Source organism: Phyllostomus hastatus, unplaced genomic scaffold (genome assembly GCF_019186645.2).
Source record: "Phyllostomus hastatus isolate PE091 unplaced genomic scaffold, TTU_PhHast_1.1 phas_scaffold_216, whole genome shotgun sequence".
Classification (NCBI taxonomy): domain Eukaryota; kingdom Metazoa; phylum Chordata; class Mammalia; order Chiroptera; family Phyllostomidae; genus Phyllostomus; species Phyllostomus hastatus.
Window position 1 is genome coordinate 12,612,493 of NW_025334018.1, and position 14,338 is coordinate 12,626,830.

Sequence of the window (14,338 nt, forward strand, 5' to 3'; positions counted from 1 at the left end):
GTTAAATGTAGCTGATGGATCAAATCAGATGAAAAAATGGAGACAACTGTACTTGAACAACAATTAAAAAAAAAAAAAAGATGAGGACTGAGATATAACCAGAAGCACCAGCAATGCCAAATCACTTAAGATCTTCAAAAGTTACAGGGGGTGGGATGGGAGTAAAAGGCAGAAAACTGTACTTAAACAACAAAATTTAAATTAAAAATAAAAATAAAATAAAAAGTTACAGGTGGGTAGAAAGGAGGAGCCAAAATCTGATTGTAATGAGAGGAATTTGGGAGTGAATGAGAGGAGAGAAATGGAGGCAGGAGTGTAGACAACTCTAAAAATATTTTTTTTTCTGTAACACAGAATGGAGAAACAGGAGACTAGCTGAAAGGGGGACATGAGGTCAAGAAGATATTTTTTAAGAGGCAAGAAACTGCAGCATGTTTGTAAGCTGAAGGGACTAGTCTTACAGAGAGGACAATTTTGATGAAACAAGATTGACTTTCATCAATGAATAATATAATAACCACAACCTTCATGATTTCATTACCAAGCTCAATCCAGATTTTTACTGCTGAATGCTTTTTACCTGAAAAAAAAAAAACACAGTAGTTGCTGCAAGCAGAGCATATTCAGCATTAGTAGTATTAAGCTCACTCATTCTTCCATAGAAGTAAAACAATGTGCCAATAAATTCTTCAGTAATACCTAAGATTAATATCAAATGTAGTTTCATCAGAACATCGTGCAGACTCACATGTATTGCCATTATCATTTTTCCAAAGAATTAAAAAATAAAATGTTATATCTGGCCAATCTTTTTCTATCTAATAAGTATTTTGCATTGTATGTTGGATTACCAGTCGGCATAGTAGAAGGACAGTCTTTGTTACAAAATGTTTCCACAGAATAAACAAGACTTCCATCACCACCAGGGTTGTGACAATTCAGTGAATGATCTGAATATGATAGTCTCACAGTACCTAGTAAAAGGAAAAAATATAAATTCTGATTTTTAAAAAATATATAGATAGTAAAATCAATCTCTCTAAACTCTGTTACATAGAAAAGGTTCCCAATGAAAGGTAGCTCTCTAATTTTTATTACTGAAACATAAAATTAGATAAATATAAGCTAGTTCATATTTTATATAAAGATTTTATATAAAAACCCTCCAAAAATATTTTTCCATGATGCTATATAATAAAAATGACATTCTTTAAAAACATTAAAATTAAAAAAGCAAAAGCTAGACCAATAAATCAGAAAACTATAGACAGCTAGTATGAAGTATTTATTTCTACCCTAACTAAGTAAAATTAAAATATAATAAGAATAGCTCAATATTATAAATTCATTGCTAAATTTAATAGTAACTAGGAACATTAAGATTGAGTTAATCGGCCTTTTTACTTTCAGATACTGATGAAAAGCATTCTCTGTAAAGTTGGGCGCAGGAAGGAACATCACTTCAGTTTTCAATCCCTTCTGTATTCAGTCTCATCTTCATTCAGCAAATTTTTAAATCCTTTAAGAAAAAAATCACATAATTGTTTGAAATAGATAACGAAAAGATAATTTTGCAGTATAGATTTAACATTTTATGTTATTTGTTTAGTTATGGTATAAATCTCAAATGTTCCCTTAGAATAATCACGATATGTAACTTCAAATCTAAATAAAATTTCTGATTCCACACGGCAATGTTTTGGGGCACTTCTGTCAGAAATGGATAATAATACTCTCCTATAGCAAGAGCAAATTAAATATACTTTAGCCTTGAAGAATTTATTTTTGCACTGAGTTATCTGTACATGAAAGTAGATAACTGAATTTTAGGCAACAGAGGCTTGATTTATTTATATTGCATAGGAAATTTTGTGTTTCATGTTTTATTTTAAAAAATGCAATTTATTTCCAAAAATAAAAACAAAATAAAACCTACAACAAATCACATTGGTTACCTTAAGCATAAGTTTTTGAAATCATTTGAATAATATTTTAAAATATTTATAGTTTTACCCACCTGTTTGATTAAAGCAGACAAAATAAACATGTTTTTTGCATTTAGAAGCAGTGTTGAAGTGAAAATAGAGGTTTTTGCTTTCCTAAAACGTCCCCTTCCTTTAAAGCAAGGAACTTTTTAAAAATTGTTAACTTTAATTTTTTTCCAAAAGTAGATTACCTGGGAGTGTCTGGTAAAACCCAGTAACCCCTGTATGTGTAGGACTGCTGTTTCTGAGAGTTGTAAAAAGCTCAGTTCAGGATTTGCAAATTCCTGCAGCTAACCAAGGAAAAGAAATAAAACTAATAAAATGTTTGTTTTCTTTCCAATAACTATTTAACTTTTAAATTATGCTCTTATTTTCCAACATAACTAATTACACATTATGTTATGCCAGTAATGAACCAGATGCAAATTTCTTTGTTTCCTCTAAAGGAATGGTATATTTTTGATGAGCAGCCACAATGTTATTAGTAAGCTGATGTTCTTCTTGAGTTAGTCCCATGCCCTCCTGGATCTATAAGAAAACATAGTGGGTGGGCCTATAATGCACAGTTGTTAAACAACACATCGTCATCAAAGAAACAAGAAATCTTAGAAGAGGAGTCTTGCCACTTTTCTAGAGCTCGTGGTGGAAGATGCAAGCCTGTTGTCTACTCCTTCCTCTTCCTCTTTGATGTTGGAGCGAAAACTGTTCTTCTGCTTAAAGTTCTTTCGAAGTTTCTTTGATTTGCGTTGAATTTCTGTGAGCAAACCCGTGATATTACAAAATTCATATAAGATGTTTGGGTACAGCATAGAACATTATAGAATTTGATGAAAATGGTCTTATATTGTACACATGTGTGATCACAGACTTGTCTTTTTACAAAGAACCTTTCTTTCCTTTTCTTTTAATTGTTGTTCAAGTACAGTTTTCTGTCTTTTACTCCCATCCCAACCCACCCCCCAGCCCTCCCCACCTCCCTCCCATTTCCACACACCCCCATAGTTTTTGTCCATGTATCCAAAGAACCTTTCTTGATAAGTATGTACATAGCAATTAAGTTTACTACACTACTTTCTCCTTTTCTTTCCACAATACCTATCCACTTAAAGTACATAGTCATCCTAGACATAAATTAGAAGTTAATGTTGTATCTCCAAGTTATAAATTGAGACCTTCTTATGTTAGGGAAATTTCCACATTAATTATATATTGGAAGCAACATAGAATGTCAAGTGGTAGAGCAATTGAACAACCTTATCTGTGGGCTTTTATTCTTGATTAGCCTAAAGAATGTCTGGTGGTTTTTTGTTTTTTTTTTAAATGGGCTAAGTCATTTTTTTCCTTATAAGATAGGACAGTGGTATTTCGTTATGGCAGCAGAGCAGACTAAGGCAGGGACACAGTAAAGGATTCAGTCTGGTTGGATGGGGTAACCTGAAGATCTTCAACCTTGGAATTTTAAATAACAGAAATCCATTTGGTAAAGAGCTCTGACTGAACAGTTTGGATTTGATTACAACAATCAGTATAACATATAAACTGAATAGTGCATTAGTCTTTATTGAATAAGAGTATAACTTAATAAAAATTGAAGATTCTTACAGCAGTTGAAGGCAGAGTGAACTAAAAAGAAAGAATGGACAAATGGCCATGAGACTAATATGATGGTATACATATAAGAGAAGAAGAGTTTGCACAAGGCTAGATTAGACAGGAAAATATTAATAGTACTCTATGGAAAAAATTAATTTTAAAGTTACCATGAATTTTTGAGCCCTGGGGAACAGGAGAAACTGGGGAAATAATGCCAAAATCTTTGTATTACTACTGTATCAAATGGCATCATGTAATTGATTATGCTAAAAAGACAGTGAATATGGAAGTAACTCAAAAAACGTCAGCACTCTTCGGCCCATTGAGTTGGATATTGACCCCTACGTGTGAATTGTTAGTAGGCTTTACATACCCAGGTAGGATGTAGGCTTCTAGAGATACAAGACTGAAGAAGAGGAACCACTCAGGAAAATTCTGCTCCTTCTAGATGCATTACATAACTTTAGGTTAAGTACTGTAAAAATACAAGGATTTCTAATTAAGAGAATGTGATTATTACCAATATTAGAGCAATAGAGTATAGAACAGGATTTATGAAAATAATTACCTGGATTGGTAACTGGCTATCCTAATTTAGCAGATGTTAGAGAAATAGCTTAAATCCAGGCAACTGTTACTCCAAAATCACAACTTGAAGAATATATTAAGTTCTCTGTAAGGTAAGATAACCACAATCTCCCTCAAAAAAAAAAGTGCCATTTACATTCTGCCAACATCCCTACTGCCTTACACTTTCTCAGTCCGCACTCTTGACATTTTCTACGTGTACATGTCCATTTCACAGTGACTACCATTCTTGCAACTGTATACTGCATTTTTAGTAATGCTACACCAAAAAAAACCTAGTAACAAAAAAAAACTTTAATTTTACCATTAGGTACTTTTAGTTATTTGTTTTTATTAATATATACCTTCAAGCCCTGGCCCAGTAGCTCAGTTGGTTAGAGCATCGTCCTGATACACCAAGATTGCAGGATTCAATACCCAGTCAGGGCACATACGAGAATCAACCAATGAACGCATAAATAAATAGAACAGCAAATCAATGTTTCTCTCTCTCTCTCCCCCTTCCCTCCCTCCCTCCGTCTCCCCTTTCCTCTCCCTTTCCACCTGCCTAAAATCCATCAATAAAATTTTTTTAATGTTTTTATATAATTTTTATATTTTTTATATATACACTCACACACCTTCAAGTAGAGTTAAATAATCAAGTTAACTAATTTTTTTCAATGTTTTCCCCCTCAGTAAGATTTGGTTTAATATACATTTTCCTGGATAATTATTTTAATCCTCTCCTGTTTAATACATTCTATGTCAAGTTTGTTCCTTTCAATAATCGCATTGAAAATTAAACTAAACAGCTCCATCACATTAAGACCACTCTATTTTACTATGGTTATAATATATTATCTAAACCCATTTTTTAAACTATGTTGTACAGACTACCACGATTCCATCAAGTGTCTTTCAAGGACCCCTTGAAAGAATGTGTGCTCATGGAAATTAAAACTATAAGGTAAACCTCTCTTTTTCTCTTCTTGCATTTTTACCTCAACCCATAAAGGAAGAGATATTCTTCCAAACGAATTCCTCTTCCTCCTTCATTTTAGCACCTCCCCAGAAGAAAAGGCATCGCCAGTTTATTTGACGGAGATGTGCGAATGAGCCACGTCTTGTGCGCGCGTGTGCTTACAACGGGGTGGGGTTCTACATTTCCTCTCTCACTTCCCGAATCCATGCAAAGCCTACCTCTTCCCACTTCCTCTTTTATTTTCCATTCGTATGCAGTAATCTCTGCTCTCTTCTTCTTACTTCATGCCCAGCAGGGAAGTTGGTAAGTTTAGTCAATGCCCTTCTTAGGTACCCGACATACCCTCTTTTTCTGTAGACACATTTGAAAATAGGAGTTTCATGACTTAGATTCAACAAAGGGAGTAGAAACCTCAGTTTAGATTTCTAGAACTGTGCCTCATTCTTCAACCTGGTTTTAACAGCAAGGCCTTGCCTTGTAAGATTAAGCAAATACCAGCCCAGCTAATGTATTCATAAAGCTGAAACCCCACTTCCCTTGGTCTTCATCTGGCTCTTTCTTATGAGGGATGAGTTGTGAGATTCAGACAGTAAAACTTCACCTTGAATTTCTAGCAAACACACCTACCTAGTGCTGTATCCAGGGGTGTCCAACCTTCTGGCATCTCTGCACCACACTGCAAGAATTGTCTTGGGCCACACATGAAATACATTGTGACACACAGTCACCAAAAAATCTCAGAATGTTTTAAGCAAATTTACGATTTTGTGATGGGCCACATTCACAACCAACCTGGGCTGCATGTGGCCCGAAGCCAACAAGCTGGACAGCCCTGGAAGTCCTACCTAACATTGCACTTGTGAATGAAAACAATGCAGAGGTGTTTCAAAACCTCAAAACTTCGTCAAGGACTATTTCACTCTTTGAAAATTCCATTGTCAAGGATTATTTTCACTTGCAGACCTCCCACTTGTTTTCGAAAAAGCATTTAAAAAATAGAATCTAAGAAGTCATTTAATTCAAATTTCCTCCTAATGCCTGAATTATATCAACCACAGGAAAAGATGTAATAATTAACGTTTGGATCTTTTTAAAAGTCATTTTGTAGCCCTGGCTGGTGTAGCTCAGTGGATTGAGCACGGGCTGCAAACCAAAGTGTTGCAGGTTCGATTCCCAATCAGGTACATGCCTGAGTTGCAGGCCATGACCCCCAGCAACCGCACATTGGTGTTTCTCTCTCTCTCTCTTTCTCCCTCCATTCCCTCTCTAAAAATAAATAAATAAAATCTTTTTTAAAAAAGTCATTTTGTATTCCAACATCATGTTCATCTAGGAATGAAAACTGTTTTTCTGCCATATAAATACATTGAATTTTCTATTTAAACGTAAGTCTTTATCAGTAATGAAAAAAAACTGAATCAAAGCTTTATGACATTCCATTTCCATGTCTTTGATCCCATATATTGGTCAGTAGTTCTCCCTGCATTCATTTTTCACACTGTAAAAAGAGTACTCACCTCTAATCTTGTGCCTCTTCAGTCAACACTAGGATTTCAGTTTTGCTTTAACTTTATCCTTACCTTTGCGACCTTCACAAATAAGTGCATTATAATGATATGCTGATGCTTCATCACCACAAGCCATACAGAGTTCTTCCTGTCCCTCAGTTCGCATGGAAGAATGAGTTAGTCTGGGCCTTTTTATTCCAGGGTATCCATCTTCGGCATCATGGGCAACCACATAAGTGGATTTATTTAATTCACAGGAACCAAGTCGACACTCTCCACCTCTGAGCTGTGGGTCCAAGCAGTCAGTGTTGAAATGACCTTGTAAAGAGGGGGGCTGTAGAGCTGGGGGAGACTAGGCAGTAGAATACTGGCCTTAAGGTGATTCTTGAAAATCAGTGTCATGCAGCTGATAATCAATTTGTTCTGGCAAAAGATCTAGTTTTATAAACATAAAAAACAAGTGGTAAAAAGTCAAAATTTCATATCGTTTTTAAATTTCAAACCGTTTTATGTTCAACAGTCCGATATGCCCACTACATCTTGGACCTGCTGCTGCCCCGCACAAAGGGCAGACAGTGAACTGAACTGCAGTGTGTGATAAATGCTGCCATCCATCCACAGAGTGGCAGGGGCTGCTCCGGGGCTGGGGGAAGGGGTAAGAGTTGATGATGGCTTACATGCCAATCCAGTCTCCCTCCTTCAGTAGAAATGAAAATTTCCCAGTCTGGAATGAAAGGCTTTCCCCACCTTCTGCATTTCCCTTGTTGAGGATACAACTGTTTTCAGTGCAATCTATTCAGTGAAGAGGTGTGTTGATAAATTATCCCACCCCTCCAGCCAAGAAAAATGAAACTAAAATACAATATTACCAGTTATCTGTTGTTAAAAACCATAGGCCCAAAATGGAATCACTTGCACTAAAGCATATGACACCACATCTGACCTAACTTCAGTTTCAACCTTCTCCACAAATGTCATCTTAATAGGCCAGTCAGAAATATTTCGGTCAGTACCAATGAGGAAATCTCTCACCTGAGCCCTTTCTATCCTCTGCCCCAAAAGAAACTGAGGAAATCTGTCTGATAAGACCCCTGGGTTCCCCTAAGGAATAATCTTTTCTTTTCTTTTGCTAATAACTTTCTTGTCCCACCTAGTTTCTGCCTCTAATGCCTTCCATATTGTACAGCTTCTTGGGGCTTCTCTCTGCTTGCTAGATGACAAGCTGCTAGAGTCATGAATGGCTCAATAAAGCCAATTAGACCTCTGAATTTACTCAATGAAATTTCTGTTCTTTAACAGGGATTATTTCAAGGAAAAAAAAAAGTCTGTTTGAACTCCCCATTTAATACACCTTAACACCCTCCTTTGCCTCTAGTAGACCTGATTCAAATTACTAGTTTCTTCTCTGTTCTGTTGTCCAGCAATTCTAACTACCAGTTATCTAGGGATAAATTCACATACTTCACAGGATTACTGTAAGAATGAAATAAAATTATGTTCAATGAATATCTTTTTTATCGTTTCTTACTTTTATTATTAGTAATAAAATAAAATTCTCACTTCAGTGGATGCTGAAATAGAACCTGAAGGAAACAAAAATTGTGTAGACTATTTGAACATATAATTTGATAAAAGTAAAATACTGTTTTGAAAAAATAAAGAATTTAACAGAATTTATGCATGAAAATTTTATATTGACACTTTAACTTAAAAAAATTGATTTTTCATAGGTCTACACACCATCATTTAATTCTGCCAATTACTTACTGCTCAGCTCTTTCCAAATAACTTAATAAATCTTAGTAATAATCATTGCAGCTTTTGAAAGTGTACAAAGCTTTGGAGTAAGGCTTCACATTACCTATTTTCCTATTTATGGGTCATTGATTAAATCTCCCTGAACCTTGGTTTCTTCCTTTGTAGAAGATAAAAAATAAAAACCCTCCTAGCAAAGTTGCTGGGAGAGTTTAATTAATGTGTGTAAAATCTAACACAGTTCTTGACTTAATTTATTCTTGTAACCTTTATTCTAATAGTTTTAAGATCTCAGTGTTCTAAATTTAGATAAATTAGGAAGAAAAATTAGACATTAAGGAAAGTCAAGAGTAGGAAAAGAATAGCTTTCATAGCACATTTTTTATCTTCCAAGTCCACTGTAAATATTTCCCTTTCATAGCACTGCGATATGCCAAACATTAAAACACTAATATTGAGTGTGTTTGACTAATGAATGGTTTGTCAATTACTAAAAAATGTTTTATATTTTAATAATAAAGCCTAAAAATCATAAGCTGTTATGAGGAAAAATTATTCAAAATCTAAGACTATTCTTACGGGGTAAACTATTTTTGTTATTTCCTAGGAAGGAACTCCAAAAATAAGCATCTTTGAATAGACTTAAACAGGAAATCACAGTTTAAGAAATTGAAAGTTATTAGAAGAAAATAAAGGTCATTCAGGAGTCCATCACATTTTATACAGCTTTATCCTGTCTATTAGAAGATAAAGACTGTTTTCACCTTTGAAAAGAACCAAAAGAGAAGAAAATGGGTTTTAAATCATACCCAAAGACATATATGACAGGCTTCTGAGACTGTTTTGAAAAATCTTTTATTTATTACTCATGTGATAAGTTCATGGCAAAGGTTTCTACATCCATGAAGGTGATTCAAATAGTAATATTTCTGAAATTTGTCTCCTTTATCATCTAACAAGAGTTAGGTTCCTTTAAAAAGTACTTGAATCTGCCCTGGCCTGTGTGGCTCAGTGGACTGAGTGCCAGCCTGCAAACCAAAGGCCACTCAAGAGTCCAAAGGGTTGTGGTTTCAATTCCCAGTCAGGACACATGCTTGGGTTTCAGGCCAGGCCTCCAGTTGGGGGCATGAGATGCAACATATCAATGTATCTCTCACACATTCATGTTTCTCTCCCTCCTCTCTCTCCCTCCTCTCTCTCCCTCCTCTCCCCCTCTCTCTAAAAACAAATAAATAAAATATATTTTTAAGTACTTGAATCTCCCACTCTTCTAACAGAATAGCAGCAATCATATAGTGAGTATTGTATAGAAGGATGAGGAAAAGCTGTGCCCCCAAATAAGTACAATGTCAATATGAAATTTTCCGTGAAAAGTGAGGACTTAAATCAACAGGATCCACCAGTGTATACTTCTATTTTTCCAATATTACAACAGATGAACCGGCTCTAACTATAAAAGGAACTCTGAATGCTATTGGTTTAATTTGTGCAATACTTTTTAGTAATAATCCTGTTTAATTCTTTCCAAACTTCCCTTTTTTTCTAACTTCTCTTCTAAGTCTCAATTAGATTCTAGAAAATGACAAATGCATGTGAAAACTTGAAATTGTTAATCACCCTTTTTTTTTAATTGCTACATTACCGTTAGGCTCATAGAATACTAAATATCTGCAGATGCCTGAAAATTAAAAAGTATTTGGTACTGCTTAGATGCAGACTTTGCTGAGTGAGAGTTCACTTGACAAATAATATAGAATGTGAGACTTCATCAATTAAAAAGTATCTACATAACTAAAGAAAACATCAGCAAAACAAAAAGGGTACCAACCATATGGGAAAATATATATTGCCAATGGTACCTCAGACAAGGGTTTGATCTCCAAAATATGTAAAGAACTCACACAATTCCACATCAGGAAGAAAAACAATCCAATTAAAAAATGGACAAAGGACTTGAACAGACACTTCTCCAAGGAGGACGTACAGAGGGCCCAGAGACATATGAAAGGATGTTCAACATCACTAGCCATCAGAGAGATGCAAATTAAAACTACAGTGACATACTACTTCACACCTGTCAGAGTGGCCATCATAAACAAATCAACCAGCAACAAATCCTGGTGAGGCTGTGGAGAAAAGGGAACCCTAGTGCACTGTTGGTGGGAATGCAGACTGGTGCAGCCACTGTGGGAAACAGTATGGAATTTCCTCAGAAAACTAAAAATGGAGCTGCATTTTGACCTGGTGATTCCACTGCTAGGATTATACCCTAAGAATCCCTAAACACCAATTTAAAAGAACCCATTCACCCCAATGTTCATAGCAGTGTTATTTGCAATAGCCAAGTACTGCAAACAGAAATGCCCATCAGCAAATGAGTGGATCAAAAAACCATGGTTCATTTACACACTGGAATACTAGGCAGTGGAAAGACAGAAGGAACTCCTGCTCCCCTTCACAACAGCATGGATGGAACTGGAGAGCATTATGCTAAGTGAAATAAGCCAGGTGGTGAAAGACAAATACCACATGACCTCACCTATAAGTGGAACCTAATCAACAGAACAAACAAGCGAGCAAAATAGAACCAGAAACATTGAAATAAAGAACAAACTGACAGTGACCAGAGGGGAGGGGAGAAGGGAGTAACAGAGAAAAGAAGGGGAAGGGTCATCAAACAACATGTATAAAGGACCCATGGACAAAGATAAGGGTGGGGACTGAAAGTGGGAGGTAGGGGTGGGTAAGGCCAGGGAGAGTCATGGGGGGGAAATGGGGACAACTGTAATTGAACAACAATGAAAAAAAGAAATATACTCAAAGAAGAAAAGCAAAAAAAGAAAAAAGAAAAAGAAGGGGAAAAAATAGAACTAACTAGAGGTAGCACATTAAATCAAAACTGGTAATATCCTTACAAGCATGCACATAAATATGATAACATCACTGTCAGGGTTTACATAATAAACAGCAATGCTCTAAAACCAATTCCTTCCAGTACTGATAAATAAATGTCTAAAAATATTGTGTAAAGCAGACCCGTTTATATCAGTTTATTGACTAGTTATATTTCAGGGCATAAATGGGAGAATAATAATGGTTACATTATTTTCTACATAACATTTTTCACTAATTATGCTTTTCTTCAGACTTTTAAATGTTTAATAGAAGTATTAAAATAGGTATGCACAGTAAAAAAACAAACGTTCAGAAATAGTGTTCATAAAAATTAGTTTTAGCCCTGACTGGTGTGGTTCAACAGGCTGGGCATCACCCCTCAAACCAAAAGGTCACTGATTTGATTCCCAGTCAGGGCACATGCCTGGCTTGTGGGCCAGGGCCTTGGTTGGGGGCATGAGAGAGGCAACACATCAAGGTTTCTTGTTGGGAATCCAGCCTGATTTCAGAAGCTGTAACCCCCACCAAGGCTAAGGCTGAGGGAGCGACCTTGGACTATAAGCCACAAAGGAGACAAAAGCTTATCTCCCTGGCAGGAACACCGCTTCTGCTCCTTTCACTTCATCCATAACTGGCCCCCAGTGCTTGGTCGGTTAGCCAATGACAGGTAAGACACCCCAAGGGGGTACAATCTAAGACAGGCACGATCACGTGGGAGGCACCCAAGGAAGGACTTTGGGGGGTACTGAAAAAGGGGGTGATGGACCCTCACTCCTCGGCTTTGACAAAGCCTGAGTGCTCATTCTGTCTGCAAGAAATCTCCTAATCTCCTGGCTGCCTTACTTCCCTTGCTCCACCTAAGCCTGAAACAATGATAGAGGGTGGTACATCCCTTTGCTGGAAAGGGCAGGTTCCCTGGGCAATCAGGCCTAAGGAAGAATATGTAAAATCCTGTGAAACTTCTTTGTTTAGAATGTTCTCAATTAAATGATAAGGGTCCAAGCAAGAAGTAAGTTTGTTCCTCAAAGTTTTACAGCTCTTTAGCTATCTGACCCTGACTCAAAATAGGCCCTCAGAGTTCTTTGTTATCTATTGTTTGATCCTTACTGCCTGGCAATGATTAATGAGCTTTACCTGTATTCCTGTGCAAATGAACCCAATAAAAACCCATTAAGGAACAGGCTCCCGGCTCTTCTCCTTTGAGAGATGGGCCACCTTTCCTCCCCAAGCAAATCATGTCTTGGTAGACTTATTCTCATCTGCGGTGGCCAGTGGGGGGCTCTGCCCACAGGGCCCCCCAATAGTTTCTCTCCCTCTCTTTCTCCCTACCTTCCCCTCTCTCTAAGTATAAATAAATAAAATCTTTTAAAATTTTTGGTTTTAAAACATTTAAGTAAATTATTAATGACACAGAGAGGTATGTAAACAAAAAGGTTCTATCCTGTTAAGGAGAAAAGTTACAATGAACCTGGAATGATTCTGTTTTGTTATCTTTCCTAGTAAATATTTATTTAAAAAACAGTTAAGAGAGAAGCTTTTATCAAGAGGATCAATTTAGCACAAAGTCTATAATATTTCTTTAGCAAATATAACTTTATAAAAAACTGTTTTTAAGATTATAAGAGCTAAAAAACATGTAATGGTTATTCTACTGAAAAGATGTTAATTGTGTAAACAAAATCGCATCACCTTTCCTTAACCATAAATTGTTTAGTAAATCTTCATATATCTAGAACTTTAACAGAAAAATAAACATTGATTCCCGAGAACTACATTTATATGTTAAAGAATTTTATAGTTTTTATATTTTTACTATTGTAATAAATGTTATTTCAATTACAAATAATGCATGCTCAAAATTAATATAATTGAAAAGTAGGTTGCTTCACAAGAAAACATTTTAATGTTCATAATAGCCTCTACTAAAAAATGAATCAAAGTGCTATATGATACAAAATTATAAGAAGACATTCCGTAGGCTTCTATGAGCCAAAATTCTCTGATCTTATTGGGAACAAGGAAAATAAAAAGGCTATATTTGAATAACCACACAAATTAAGGCTTCTTGATTCCTTAATAAGAATCCATCTTTTAATTTCAGAATATAGAGAAAATTTTACACTGTAAAGTCCTCACAGAGTTTTATTATGAAGTTTTATTGGGATGTAATTTATATAACATAAAATTCATTCTTTTAAAGTGTACAATTCTGTGATTTTTAGAATATTCACAAAGTGAGCAACTATCACCACCACGTAATTCCAGAGTATTTTCATCACCTCAAAATGAAATCCCATGGGCTGCGAACCAGAGGGTTGCCAGTTCAATTCCTAGTTAGGGCACATTCCTGGGTTGCAAGTCAGGTCCCCAGTGGGGGCCACGTGAGAGGCAGCCACACATTGATGTTTCTCTCCCTCTCTTTCTCCCTCCCTTCCTCTCTCTCTATAAATAAATAAAAAGATCTAATTTTTTTTAATTAATTTAATAAAAATGAAATCCCAAAGCCCTGAGCAGCCACCCCTGTTCCCAGCCCTCAGCCCCAGTCTTTGGCAACCACTAGCCGACCTTCTGTTTCTATGGGTTTGCCAACCTAGACAGCTCATATACATGGAACCGTACAATACCACACAGAGTTTTAAATGAAAAAATACTCAATTAATATTATGTCAAGTTATTTTCACAGCTTAAGGAAAAAAACATTAAATATTTTTAAAATTCATGACTATGAAATTAACAGCTTATATACTTCAGAGGTATAGAAATATGTTTTGTGTCCATTTTCATAATTTGGAATAATTTGTGTAACTATATCATCATACCATTTTCAATAGAAGTATAATTGCCCAAGTACATCTTTATCAGAATATATTTCAAGTTGCTTTAAATTTAAAATATAACCTGTTGTTTCAAAATATAAAATATAGTTAATAAGTTCTTTTTTTAAGATTTTATTTATTTATTTGTAGAGAGAGGGGAAGGGAAGAAGAGAGGGAGAAAAACATCAATGTGTGGTTGCCTCTCCCATACCCCCAACTGGGGACCTGGCCCAC

The 14,338-nt window shown here is 35.7% G+C and overlaps 1 pseudogene; it reads right to left on the bottom strand.

Annotated features, from left to right (window-relative positions):
- Positions 1 to 14,338, bottom strand: part of LOC123804624 — a 32,150-nt pseudogene that overhangs the window by 2,073 nt on the left and 15,739 nt on the right.